The 14,821-nt window shown below is 28.2% G+C and overlaps 1 protein-coding gene and 1 long non-coding RNA gene across 2 annotated transcripts in view; both read left to right on the plus strand.

The window, feature by feature from the left end:
• N (neurogenic locus Notch protein) overlaps nt 1–14,821 on the plus strand; it is a 67,023-nt gene that overhangs the window by 13,228 nt on the left and 38,974 nt on the right. The window lies entirely within an intron of this gene.
• Nucleotides 11,665–14,264, plus strand: LOC147803018 (uncharacterized). The gene is made up of 2 exons (XR_015429563.1): nt 11,665–13,415; nt 13,451–14,264. It is a non-coding gene; the product is annotated as an uncharacterized LOC147803018 (long non-coding RNA).

Consider the following 14,821-nt stretch of genomic DNA (forward strand, 5'->3'; position numbering starts at 1 on the left):
AACGAATGCGTAATTTGAATATTTTTTAGTAAATTCTTTAAAGTGTATCTCCAATTGGGAGAGATTTTTCTCCTAGATATAAAAATCATAAATAATTCTAAATTTTTAGCATATTTTAATAAGCATAAACAATTCAATGTTTTAGTATTTTTTCAAATATTAATTAATTAAATTGCGAGAGCTTAACATCTTTCCATATCCTAAATCACCACGTTTGGAAAAACATATTCTTCGCTTAAAAGCCCTCGAAGAACAGGAATAGAACTGTCGATGTCGTTTGGATATTCATTTTTTTTTTCATTTGGAAAAAAGAAAAGTAAAATCGAAGTTAAAATATATTAAGAAGTGAAGAAAAAAATATTTTAGAGATTATTTTCACATTCTCTTTTGTCCTTTCTTCATACTGGTTGTGCAGAAATAATAGCGAGAAGAGTTCTCGGGGAATGTTAGTCATGCGGGCCTTTTAAATCGGCTTCTGAAGGGGCCCATCTGCCGGATCGCATCAAACGATTCCGTTGCAGATCACGTGACGCCATGGCTTTTGTTAGTTCTTTAACGGTTTTTCTGTACATTCAGGACCTTTTTCTGGCAAATATGTTTTATCGATTGTTTTTAGATTGAAATATAATTTTAAACTAATACGTACTGAATTGCATTGGCAGTAATTATAAAATTATTCTTTAAATAAGTCGAAGGAAGTTTTTAATTAATAAACCTTTTTATTGAGGTGTTAATGTATTAAAAAAATAAAAATACATAAAATCATAATGAAAATAATACTTTGAACTTTTAATCATTATTTAATAAATTCTAAGTCATAATTAATTAAATTTTTATAGACAAATATTAATAATAATATTTTTTAATAATTAATGCAAAAATAATGTTATTAATAATAATATTTTGATAAAAATTGAGCTTGTCCAATATTTTTTTTTGTTATTCCTTTCGTAATATACTAGATTTCTTTTATTTATATTCAGACAATGTTTATTTGTATTTTCTTTTTATCGAAATTAAATTTTATACTATAGAACTAATCGCATTCATGGCTCATGCACGATCTTATGAAAAGGTTGAATTTTGAAGAGTTAAACTTTTCTTCACTATTAAAAATAATTCCGTAATGAGTTTACTGAATGAGTTTTGTGTATTTTTTATTTCGGTATTTTGAATTATTAATTTCAGCAACGGGTTTTGTGTAAAATTAACTTTTTAGCTTGATATTTTGAGTTATTATTAAACTGGTTTTGAGCAAAATAAACTTTCTATTTTTATAAATAATTTGAGCTATCATTAAATAAGTTTTTGAGTAAAATAAACTTTTCAGAGTGATATTTTAGAGTGACTATTAAACTGGTTTGGAACAGAATGAACTTTTTAGTATGACGGTAATTTGAGCTAATATTAAAAGAGTTTCATGCAAAATGAGCGTTACGGCATGATATTTTGAGTTACTATTAAACTGGGTTTTGGCAAAATAAACTTTTTAGTATGATAGTAATTTGAGCTAATATTATTCGAGTTTTATGCAAAATAAACGTTTCGGCGTGATATTTTGAGTTACTATTAAACTGGTTTTAGGCAAAATAAACTGTCTAGTACATAAACTGTCCTAACGCGACATTTTAAGTAATTATTAAACGAGTAAATAAACATTCTAAATTGACATTTATCTTACAATTCCATTTCAAAAAACTGATATGAGCCACTTAACATCAATTTTGAATCATGTCTTTTTTAACGTAACTATCTTTCTTTAAATTTACTTAATTTAACTCCAACATCGTAATCATTTTCGTAAATAGCTTTTCTCCCTTGTCAATTAGCAGAACTCTTCCCCACTGCATGATTCAATAATTTGCGCAGGTGACAAGCATAAGGCCACGAGTCGTTACGTGTACGCGACCGTTACACTCACACGATAAAAAGTGTTCTATGTTTTTATATAAATCTATAATCCAATGAAAGAGCTTTCAATAATAGATGAAGTTTTAATGTTTTTGCAGGGATCTATCGCCTAATGAATATTGGAGAGTTTTAAGTACAAAGAGATGAAAATAATCATTATGAAACTGTTTTGTAAATTTTAAGATGTAATTAAAAATCATATTTTTCCCTCTTCCACAAAAAGAAAACGTAAAAGCTGAGTTGTTATTGCCGTATTTCAAAACTCAGCTTTAGTTTGTTTGTTTTTTCCATTACTAATTTTAAATAAATCTAAATTTTATTAAGATTAAAATATAATTAAGATTTCGTATCGAAAAATAAAATAAAAAGTTGCTCGCTAAAAAGTAAACATTCGTAAATGTTTTATTTTGTTTCGCAAAAATAAGGCTTTGAGATTCTAAACTTGTACTTTTTAAATGCATTGTTACATTTAATATTAGATTACATTTCACGAAATTCAATTACAAGAAAAAAATATAAAATTAAAATGCCACATTCAAGGCTATTGTATTTAATTTAATTACAAAAAGTAACGTTTTGTTTATGTTTTCGCAACTGAAAAATTGAATATAAATTAGAAATTGAGGTGAAAAAAATTAGTTTGTATAAATAAGCAACTTGATTCCCATTGTTGTGATTAAAAAGAAGAAAGTATAGAATAAAAAAAAAAAGTTTCTTTTATTCTTTGAATCTACCTGTTTGAACAGGTGATAACAAGTACAGAACTAAGAAACGAATAAATGGGAGAAGTTACTTTATTCTTTCCCCCTTTTCCAAGCTGTTCTAACCATATCACCTGTAAGTTTTTTTTTTTTTTTAGTTATTCTTCATTCATCAATTCACCCGTTACTTAGTAGATTGAATAAGAATATCCGTTTCTTTTTATTTGTTCATTTAGCATAAATTCTAAAATAATATGTAAATTATAGAGTTCAAATTAAATTTATTAGATTAATTTATTTCTTTTTATTGATTGCAAGCAGACTATTGTGCCAGTTATTGCACAATATGGAAAGGATTCAATTTCAAATAAATCTAAGAATATGCTAGATCTGCGTAAAACGTAAAATCAAATAGTTGAAATATCTATATTTGATCCAGTATGGAATTATTTTTGTTGAAAATAAGAAAAATTTTAATCCGGTATATATTAAAATTTTACAAAATGAAAAAATAAAAACTTTTGGGTTTATTTATTTTTTTTTTATATTTATTTTTGTCAGAGGAAGTATTTCAAAATTCTAACTAGATTTTTTTCATACATTTGTCAGTTGAATAATTACTTCAATCTAGTTTTTTTTTCTTCATTTTCTAAATGTAATTCTGGTAAAGAGGTGTAATATTTTAAGTTTACTGCGCAATGTTTCATACTTTTTAACCAGATATGTAAAAAATAGTAAATAAAATTTATTTTTGCAAAAAAAAAAAAAAAAAAAAATTCTACTTCAAAACATATTTTTTTTTCTTTCCTCTTTTCCTTTTTAAAGGAAATATCAATAACTAAAGCATTCTTAAAATACTATTTTTTTAAAAAAAAAAAATAAGTTAGTAACATTAATTTAACAATAAACCACATTACAGATTTTAATTATTCTCCAAAGATTACATTTACTCTTAAAATATTTCAACTTAATATTTTCCAAGCGTAAATGAAATTTTGCAATGTTCTTAAAATACCTGAAAAATCTAATTTAGCAGTTAAAATGTCATGTTAGTTATATAAAAAATAATTAGTTAAGATAATTCTTTTAACTGTGTAATTTTTTAAACATATTTTCCCCATAATTAAACATATTTATAAGAACTTGTCTTATTTGTTAATAAAACGTTCTGAAGAGAGTAGTTTGTGTTTATCTCGTATTTCCTTAAGATATATTTTTTTCATCTCTTTTTACCCATGATTATAGGAATTATTAATTTTTGCAAGCTTTGTTCCAATCACAGACTTCCCATCGGCCCCGCCTTCATTTTGCGGCTTCTGGGTATTTGGTAGCAATGTAAGATTCACAAACAAGTTTTTCTTACGCCGTCATTGTCTTGGGGATCAATCACTAATTATAGAATTTCATGAACGTTGAAAAAAAATAATCAATATCATTTATTATTGGGAATAGAGATGATATTTATGTCAATCATTTAAATAAAAATTAGTTATTTAAAAAGGAATTTTTTACTATTTAAAAATATTTATAATTTAAAATCAAATCTCTCATAAAAACATGTTTTTACAGTGTGCCAAACTTTAATTGCTAATCCATGTATCTTTCTCAATTTCTAATCTCTGAAATTTGTTACAACGTTTGTATTTTTAGTAGCAAAATACATTTAGTTGCATTTAAAAAAAAACATTTCTTGATTTTAAGAATGTTAAGGTCTACTGTCAGTCAGTATAGAACACTAATAAACCTTGTCCCTTTAAATAAGGCGGTTGTTAAGGATAAAATATGACATAAAACAGTTTCTTGATGTTTGAATGAATTTCTAACTCTCACTCATCGAAATATCAATTAACATATATTGTTACACAATGTGTAAAGAAAATAAATGAGGGAAGGCATGCCAAGTGATAAATTAAAAATTTAAATAATGCTTTTACACCAGATAATTTTCTACAGGCATATTTTTCCATTAAAAATCGCCATGAAAGTTTCCTGGTGTTTCGATGTATTACTGAAATTTTTGAAATGTCATTTAACTTGGTCTTCTACTTTATACTTTCTAATCCTTTTCAGTTAAATGTTCTTCTAATGAGCTGTTTTCTTTAAAAAAAACTTTAAAAAAAAACTGGAGAATGTGTTTGTAGTAGTACTTTCCTGTTGTTTCTATACATTGCGACGTTGATTTATTCACGTCATTAAAATGTTGTCTAACATGCTCTTCCAATACATGCCTCCTAATCCTTTTCTGGAACATATTCTTCCACTATATATTTCCTGATCCTTTTCATGAACATATTCTTCCACTATATATTTCCTGATCCTTTTCAGTAACAAACTCTTCCACTATATGCATTCTGATCCTTTGCAGGAACACATTCTTCCACTATATATTTGCTTATTCTTTTCCGTAACATACTCTTCTATTATATGCATTCTGATCCTTTTCAATAACATATTCTTCCACCATGCGCATTCTGATCTTTTTCAGTAACATATTCTTCCACTATGCACATTCTGATCTTTTTCAGTAGCATATTCTTCCATTATATATTTTCTGATCATTTTCAGTAACATATTCTTCCAATAGACTCTTTTTTTATACATTTGATGTTAAAATGTAATGCTTCCAGATCTTCAAATAAAGGTAGTTTTTGTCGTAAAAACACGTTCGCAAACATCTCTCTGGAATTCGATTTTTCTCGAATTCTCTGATGCACTCGCCACTTTTTAATATTTTGAGAAATGCATAAAACCTCTCGTGATCTCAGTAGTTGTCACGATGTTACTCAAGGTAAAAAAACACACCTGCAATAAACCAAGTGGAGGAATTTTTGTTTAAACAAAAAACGTATAGATCATTTTAATAAGTAAATACATTCGTGTTCGACGTTCATGCAAAATTACAACATGAACCCTCCAAAAAAGAAATGGGGCTGACTTTCACCTTGAGATTTTTTCTTCAGGGAGTTGGGACGATTACTTGGCTCGTCGTGACTCGATCTTCAATAATTTCGTGACTTTCTTACATAAGGTATGAAAGGGGGCTGAGCTTCTTTTCTCGCCAATTTCGCAACCGTAACCCCCCATCTAAAAACAAAACAGAAATGGGCATCTGTTTTGAGGTTTTTGTCGTGTGGATGGTTTCTTTATTAATCAGCTCCAAGAAGGATGTAGATGTTTTTTTTTAATCTTCATTAGATGCATGGCTTAATCGTGACAGATCACGGACACGTGGCCCTTTTTGTGTTTATATTTTTGAATAAGATGGCATTTTGATAATCAGTTTTGATAGGGTTAAATGTAGTACTTTGTAGTGATCACAGCTTTTTTCCAGATGACCAATTAAAATAGCCACATTGTATATAGAAAGATTTTTTAGAAAGTGAACAAGAACATTTTGCAGATTTCTGTTATGAAATAAAATACCAGGATTGCAACAAGAACTTGGAATAAATGTTTTTTTTTTTAAATGTATATTATCGAGGCTTAAAAAATTAGATATTTTTTTTATGTTGAGAAGTACCTAAAACCGCAATATATTGCAAATTGTGATAATATTTTTCAATGTATTGCAAGTTTGTTGCTACCTTAATAAAGTGATAAATTGAACAGTTCAAATTGTACGAAACTATTGTATAATTAGGTTATGATAATATGGTTTAATATATTTCAAGTTTATTTAAACCTTAATAAAGTGATAAATTGAATCGTATTTCTGTTCAAATTGAATAAAGGTATTGTATAATCAAATGAGAAAGTATGATAATATGGTTCTATCATAATAAGGTTACAGCAAACTTGATCTAATATGGCTGAAAAAGCTCTAAAATTTCTAACAGCGAATTATTAAATGAAAATTAATTTAGAATAACATAATTCGGCCAATTTTTAATCCAGTTACTCCTATTTGTTCTTATGTATTGTTATTATTAAAAAGAACTCAAATTGTGTTGCACTTTACGGTTTACTAAATAAACAAGGTTAATTTAAAAAATATATTCTTGGGTTGAGCAAATAAAGATATTTAGCAAATATAGAGAGCTTTTCTCAATGTAATTCGCCAAGAATAAGTGAATGAATGAAATTCACTTTTTTATTAATTTATTACTGTTATTGTTTTTCAAATAGAGGATTGAATTAACTGTAACTTTAACTAGAAGAGTCATTATAGCTCTATCATACTAAAAAGCGAAATATAACAGTTAGTAATGATATTAAAGTAAAGTAGAAATAGAAATAATAAAAGTTATTTAACTAACTGATAGATAAGCTGTTAGTTTGAAATTTCATGATATCTAAATAGTTATTTAGAAGTTCTCTTATTTCGCTCATAGACTCAAAATAGGCGTCAATTTTTTACTTCATTAGTTGGCGATTGAATTATGTATTTTAATTGCGTCATTTGTTCGAAATAATCTACTTTTCCAAGCTTAGAATATTGTATTTAGTACTTATGATTACTGCTAAAGAAATAGTACATTTAATCTATAATACATAAAAGATTTAATTTACTTATAGAATAAATTAACGATTAGAATATTTTAAATATAATGTATTCTTAAATTGTTTTAAAAAAATATTTTTAAAATCGAAATAAAAGCTGTTCAGTTTCATTAAAGAAATTACGCCATGAAATTCGATAACCCTTTTTGGGCTTTTAACTCTAAAAACCAGTAATCTCAACACCTCCGATTCCTATCCAAATAAACAAAACCGCAATATCTTGGTCACCCCTTTTTGGCCTCTCCCAATGAAGAAGGCAGAGAAACAGGCTTCAGGGCCTGTTTGGGAAGAGAGGCCCGTGGATTCGGATCAGGGTCTTGCTTGCAGGCGAAGAAAACTTCTACCAGAACCACCGTGGGAACGACTTCTGCCAAACAAAGACGATGCCTCGTCAGCCATCTGGCCTTCTCTCTAGATCCTGAACCCCCCTCTCCCCTTCCTATGTCACTTCTTTTATCCCCCCTCCCCCTTCTTTCTTATATCGGGAGTGGTTGCAGGGAAGATAAGGAAAAAAAAACTACCCTTTTTATGGTTGGTTTAGGATATGATAGTTATACAAGCTCTAGTCTTTTTGATACTGATCTCGTTCCTTTTTATTCTATTTAATATTTAAAATAATATAAGATCTTCAAATGTCCGATCTTTCGGTTTACTCTCGCTTCATCGGTTATTTAAATTGTTTACTGATATTTAAATTTGATTTAGAAGCGTAAGAGATATTCGTTTAATAAAACATGAAAATCTCTATTTAATGCTTTTTTTAATAGTTAAATTTTAACAATCAAAAGATTTTTGCTAAAAAATTGAAATATTTAAGGTTAATTTGAAAATTTGAGATTAACTCAATGTTAATTTTTTTTTACCACATCGTAAACATTACATAACATTTACATAACATAAACATAATATACATAACCATTTGATACATAAACATTTAAATAACATATACACACATAAACATTTAAAAAAAAATCGGTATTTATTGCATTTTTTTTTTTTTTTTTAAATTGTAGAACTCAAGAAATTGAAAAATATTGGAGAAAATTCACAGTTGAAACTTGTTATGTAATTTTGAGAATACTTTTTATTCCACTGTTTTGAGAAATCTGTGTTTTGATAGTTTTTTAAGTATTAAGAGGACGCCATACTACGGGAGAAACTGTTTGTCACAATTTCTTTTTCACTTTCTTCACGAATTTAAACTGTTTGTCACAATTTCTTCTTCACTTTCTTAACGAATTTCAAATTAATGTATAGAAAAAGTGCGTTCAGACTAACCTAAAGTAAGTGATAAAGTTTCAAATACTGAAAAGAAATTTTTTAAATTATCAAAAATGAAAATAAATTATGATAAGATAACTTGAGGATTACGCAATGGAGAAGTTATCTTCCAATAATTTGTTTGCATTTTGATATTTCGAATTTTTTTCCTGTGAAACTTCATTGTTAACTCTAGCTTAGCCTAAGCTCATTTTTTTTCTTACTTTTAAATTTGTAATGGAGGCGAAAGAAAATTTTTGACGAAAAGTTTCTCCGTATTATGGCGTAAACACGTGGCTTTAATGATTAAAAAGCTTCGTGGTTGAGAATTAATAGACCTAAGATTGCTAAAAGACAAAATAATGTTCTCTAACAAATTTCGTTTCCATAGTTTTTATTAAAATATCAAGGTATTTGCATACTGTTTCTCATAAATTCCATTGTATTAACTCTGTTTTATAATGAATTATTTTACCATTGTTTCTATAATATAAATGGAATTGTCAGGGTTAAGTTTAATGGTTGTCGTCTTCTTATTAAACTATCGTTTTCATTTTATTTTATACTGGACGTTGGTAGGAGGGGTTTTCTGCGTAAAAGAAGGAATGTTTCTAATATCAGCTGCCTTTTAGCAACCTCTGGTAAATTCGTGATCAGTTGGAATCGTGGTTTACCTGCACGAGAGGTTTGTTTCTGTTACAAGCAAGGTTAGGAATGTGATTTTCTCCTCCCTCCCATCATTTTTTTTCTTTCTTTTAGCTGCGCACCGAACTGAAATTCGTAGTGTTTAAGAATGTTTTCGATGATTGCAACCAACGGCGGAAATAATGTTTGCAAAATCAGTTTTAAGAGTTCGGTCTATACACGAACGAATATGTAACGACCCGCAGACGATTCATTCCTGAACGAATAGAAAATGCCGATATAATTTCAAATCTATAGGCAATGACTATGTAAAGTAGATAAATTTTAAATACAGTACTGTAATGATTTTGACGAGCTTTGATGTTTTATTATTATATCTAGTTCATTTCTATTATTTGTCCATGAAATAGTTTGCAGGTTTTGCAACTTAATTAAATAGAAACAATTTAACATTATTACAACTAATAGTTGGTCTGTGGCAGAAAAATCTCCGTGTCTTGGCAACTTCCGGGCAGCTGCCCCTCCCCCCCCCCCGAGAGAAAAAAAAACTTCAGAAAGGGACCAACTCGAAACCCCACCCCACAAGCAAACATGTACATGCTTTTTTTTCTTTTTAATTGCAAATTTAAAATCTATTAAGCACCTTGGCGATTGTAGTTGGCCCGAGAAATCACGATACGGAAATATCCATATTAGTCAAAGTGTTAATCAAAAGGGGTTATAGCGTTTGCAAGAATGTATTAGTTGCAAAAGTTCAATTCAGACATAAGCCAATTAAAAGCAGCGCCGTAATTTCAAAACTATTGGCGGCAATCGCTATCACCACCCTTCTGAATAATTCTATCCAATAGAACTTACTGAATGTTAACTGGTAAGAAAGTAAAATGAGTTATCTATAGATACTCCAATTAAAACTGGCGATGGAATATTTAACCAATTGGCGACAATCCCTGATTCAATCATATTATCCAACCCAACACAAATTATCACAACGTCTTTCTGTTTCAACTATCAAAACAACTCTTTATTATACCTTAATTGTCTTCTTGAAACGTTTTTATTTTTCCTAATTTAAGAGTAGCTATTACATAACATCATGTAAATCTGCAGACATTCCATTTATAAATGAAAACAAACAGGAGTTAATACCAAATTGCTTTTTATGAGAATGAAAATAGAACAAAAATACTTCTGAATAAATATGTTGTAAATAAATGAAATGCTATAATATACATCTAGTTAATCTGACTTCCCGAAGATATTGGAGGCGAATTCTTTCTAAACATAAATTGAAATTATTATTTTAGAACCTTATTGAGTGATTTATTAATAAAATTATGTGTTAAAACTGTCTAATAATATATGTTTCTAACTTGCAATTTAAAATTTTCTTGGTAGCTGTAGTTTTAAATTATAAATATTTATTCGTCAATATTACCTTTAATGACTTATTTGTCGTTTTATTTTTTACTTAAGGATGTGTTTTTACACAACTTTTATAATTATTGAATTATTTTTTTTTAAATCTAATTTTAAAAAGTGAATTGGTAGTAGAATTGAATTATTTTCATACCCCTTATCAATTAATAATATGTCTCTTAGATCACGTTTTAATTAGTGAATTGTGTTTTTTTTAATACTTTTTTATTTGAGAATTGTTTTTTATACTATTTTTCAATTCATAAGGACAACTTATTTTAGATTACGCTTTGAGCGATAACAGCGCTTTAAGTTTTAAATGACGTAATGGCGAACATGATAATGATCATAATTAAATAACGAACATATTTGCTGCATTTTCAACTGTAAAATTTAATTATAGGTACTCATAAGTATTTGGTGTTGTCGCATTCATGTTGACGTAATAATATACGGTGTGCGAAAAAAGAGCACCCAAAAAGCACCCGAATTTTGTTCAACTGTAGTACTTCCTTGCAATCTTTTTTCCGTACTTTCATAAATAATTTAACTTAATGTTTGTACTAAGAAAAATTTATAAGAAACACATTTTAATTGACACATTTCAATAATATTAATAAATCAAAATTACCTGTGGTATATAATTTGTTTTATTGTATTTTTAAAATTGTTACTTCAGAAATGATATTATTGCTTCTCAGCTGACATTTACTATTAATTTGCTAAGTTTCACTTAATAAAATAATAATCAAATTCAATTTAAGTAAAAAAAAAAAATTTTTTTTCCAAACAAATTATTTAAAATAATTTTAAGGTCACTTGTTAATCATAAATCAGTACTTATTAGACCTTAACATTAATTAAAACTAAAAAGACGTTAAGATTATTTACTTCAGACAGTATTTTTTAGGTTGAAATCGGTTCTATTGTGTTGATTATACTTGCTCCTTTTAAAAGCAATAGTTTAAATAACCAATTTTATTACTTGTTCACACACATACTCACTTAAGATCAAAAATATTAAAATGCATGTATATCGATCGTGAGATCATGTCATGACCATTAATCAGACATTGAATTCGCATGTCGTAATTTTTTTTTAAATTCTTCACATCAAAAATTATTCTGTTTTTAGTGGTATTGCATGTTTTTAGTGGTATGCTCGTTTCTGGTGCTTTTTTTCTGTCATTCATAATTTTCTTAATTATAAGATAGTATTATAAGATGGAATTATAAGACGCAAACATGGTTCAACTTAGTGAATTTGAAACAAATTTTGCGGTGGTTGAACCATAGTTTTAAAAAACACCAATATTAATGTTCGACCTGAAATAAGAATCAATTTAATTAACAAATATGGAGTAAATTTTGTAAAACTGGCGTTAACTGACAAAAAAAAAAAAAAAAAAAAACTACTTTAACTCTAGCCTTGTTGTATTTACTTATTCTATTTATTGTTATGAAACAATTCACGGATAGAAAAGAAATAAAATAACCGTTTCTACGCTTTTTTTCTTCTTCATGAAACGTAGCTTTAACAAATCCATTTATAAAGAGCGCCTTGCTTAGAAATTCCATGTTCCCTTTTGTTTATGAATGAAAGGAAGGACGTGTCTTTACCAAACAGATTATGTCACGTGACCCTGGTGTAGGCGGTTTTTGTTGAATGGAGTTGTACGATCCATCCTAACGGAAGTGGAGCGATGGGTATGAACCGGAAGTCCTCGATGTTACTTTGTTGACCACATTTCTCTCTTTTATTTTTGACACCATCTTCTTTTAACATTTACGCTTTTATGCCATCTATACTCATGTCCTTGTAGAATTAAATTGCGATTAACCCTTTTTCCTCCAAAAGTATTGAGAAATTATTAAAACTCTCTTATACATTATAGAAGTATATTTTGCGGTTTTCTCTTTGATGAAATACTTTTTATATCATATTATATTTATATAAACTATTGTAATTGATATTTTTTTCTACCAACTTTTTTTTAAATAATTATTATACTCAATATATTGTTCTATGCGATAAGTTGAAAATAACAATTTATAAAATAAGGTATAAGGTCTGTTTAGAAGAAATTTGGGTCCGTTAACGGACCCTTCACAAAATAACTTAGCTTTTAATCGGACCCTTCACAAATTTGTTTATCTTCATTATTATTTTGTTAATCGAATAAATCCTTCCCAGGAAGGGTGGGGGAAGGAAAAACATGTAAACAAACTAAATTTTGTCTTCGGCAGACGCTTCTTCCTTTATTCGTCCGAAATGAATATTCTGCGTTCAGCAATATAGACTAAATACCAAATATTTATATGTTGCATTGCAAATTTAGTAGCTGCAATAGCTGTTTATTTTTTAAAATGTAATTCTTTTAATTATAATTTTGCAGTGTTGAGCATAATCTTGTATGTCTTTACAATTTTAAAATTCCTTGAAAAAGTTTTTTTGCAGTAACGGACCCTATTTGCACAAATTCACAAAAGCGGACCCTTGTTGAAAGAATGTGACTTAGCGTTTATTTTACATTCACAAATTATGAGTAATTTTTTCACAATTTTACAAAAACGGACCCTTTTACAAAATGTCTGGACAGACTCCTGATTGGAGTGTAGAAGAATGCGTTCTTACATTTTAACCATAATCCAATAGTAGTAGAAGTTTCAATAATAAGAATTCAATAAACATTGAACGCGCTTTTGGAGCCCGCTTCAAACTGTTCTGACGATGCCATTCTAACAAATTCAAAAGTTTAATCGCTTTTCACCTTTATAAGAGGAGTAGCGGTATTCTTTCCTCCTCTTTTCGTTATAAATAAACGATCTTGTGTGGAATTCAAATGTTTTGAAAGCAAACTTTTCGTTTTAATACAAAATATTATCCAACGCTGAACCGACACTATTAATAATTTTTGAAATATATTTTTTCATAAAAATTCATAGAAAATATTCATTTAGCAATCGAGAATTCGATTGGTGCTTTTAAAGTAGAAAGATCAAACTACATTCAGTAAGAATGTTCCCTAAGTTTCTGAGAATCTTGGATTGTATTTTGTTATTCTTTATGATTTGAACTTCTCTATTGCTGTTTGATTTTCTGAAAGAAATATTTAAACTATTGACTCACTTAAAAATTATGAATTAAATCAATCGAAAAATCACAGTTAAGCGATTAACAACCAATAACCGTCAAACTATAGATTTCTCAAAAGTTGAAGAAATTTGGATCGGGCTCAAAAAGCTTTGTGTCATGGAACATACCTATTTATTATAAAGAAAATGAAAACGATATTTTTTCAAAGTCAAAAGAAATATCGATATAAAGAGATTACTTTAATTTTGAGCGGAAAAAACAATAGTTAAAATATTATTCATTTAATTTTTAGAGAATACACAAAATTATAAAAAAAAATGTGTTTGTTACAATGCCATTGAAATTAAAATGAAAGTTTTGTTTTAAGAATGTAATTGAAATTCGTAAAAAAATATTTTAAAATTTGCCATTTATTATTAACAAATCTTTTAGAGAGTGTTTTTGTCCAAAATAAAATTATTTTTATGTATGGTTATTGATTCCACAAGCAAGGAAATATGCGTCCAAAAATAATCAAACCAATGCAGCTAATGATATATGATAACAGTGAATGATATTCCACAACAAAAATGACAAAATTACCATCTTTAAATTCAGAATAAATACATAAAATTCCCTTAGGCGGCAAATGTTATTTATTTATTTATTTTTTTGTAATCCTATGATAACGCAAAAAAATAACAATTTGCGGACACTTTGAAAAATCTAGAAGAAAGTTCGAAAAAATAAAATGTTACACTTCAGTAGTTGGCAACAGCTTTGAATGAAGAAAGAAACCTCATCCGCAGACGATTTTATAACAATCAGTTGTTGATATCTCAGGTATGTGTCACACCAGTACTTATTATCTTCTGCGTTGCCGAACGATATTACATATTCCGTAGAAGTTTTTTTCATTTTGGTACTTGATTGCAAGTTGCCTTGTGTCGTTCGTAAAGATCCTGAAATTGCGACTTACATATGCTATTAAAGGATTTAAGTGTTCGGAAAATCATATAACGCCCCGAGCATAAACGTTTCAAATCTCTCACGAAGATTTAGGAACATCATTAGAGACGGACAGGTTATTTTTTGTACGTTAACTATGTGATTTGACCGATTGAAGTTTCCTAGTTATCGAGACTCCCACTATCAAGGTAATTGTTCAATTTTCGTTCACCTGCACGTGGAGGATTTCACAAAAAGTTCACAAATGACTTTGCCTCTTGCTGCTTCCTATTTGAAGTGCGTGTAACCAAAAAAACTTATAAATACGCATTAACAACAGTGGAATGCATTTTAAAAATGA

This window comes from Parasteatoda tepidariorum, chromosome 10 (genome assembly GCF_982258835.1).
Source record: "Parasteatoda tepidariorum strain Cologne lab strain chromosome 10, Ptep-v5.0, whole genome shotgun sequence".
Classification (NCBI taxonomy): Eukaryota; Metazoa; Arthropoda; class Arachnida; order Araneae; family Theridiidae; genus Parasteatoda; species Parasteatoda tepidariorum.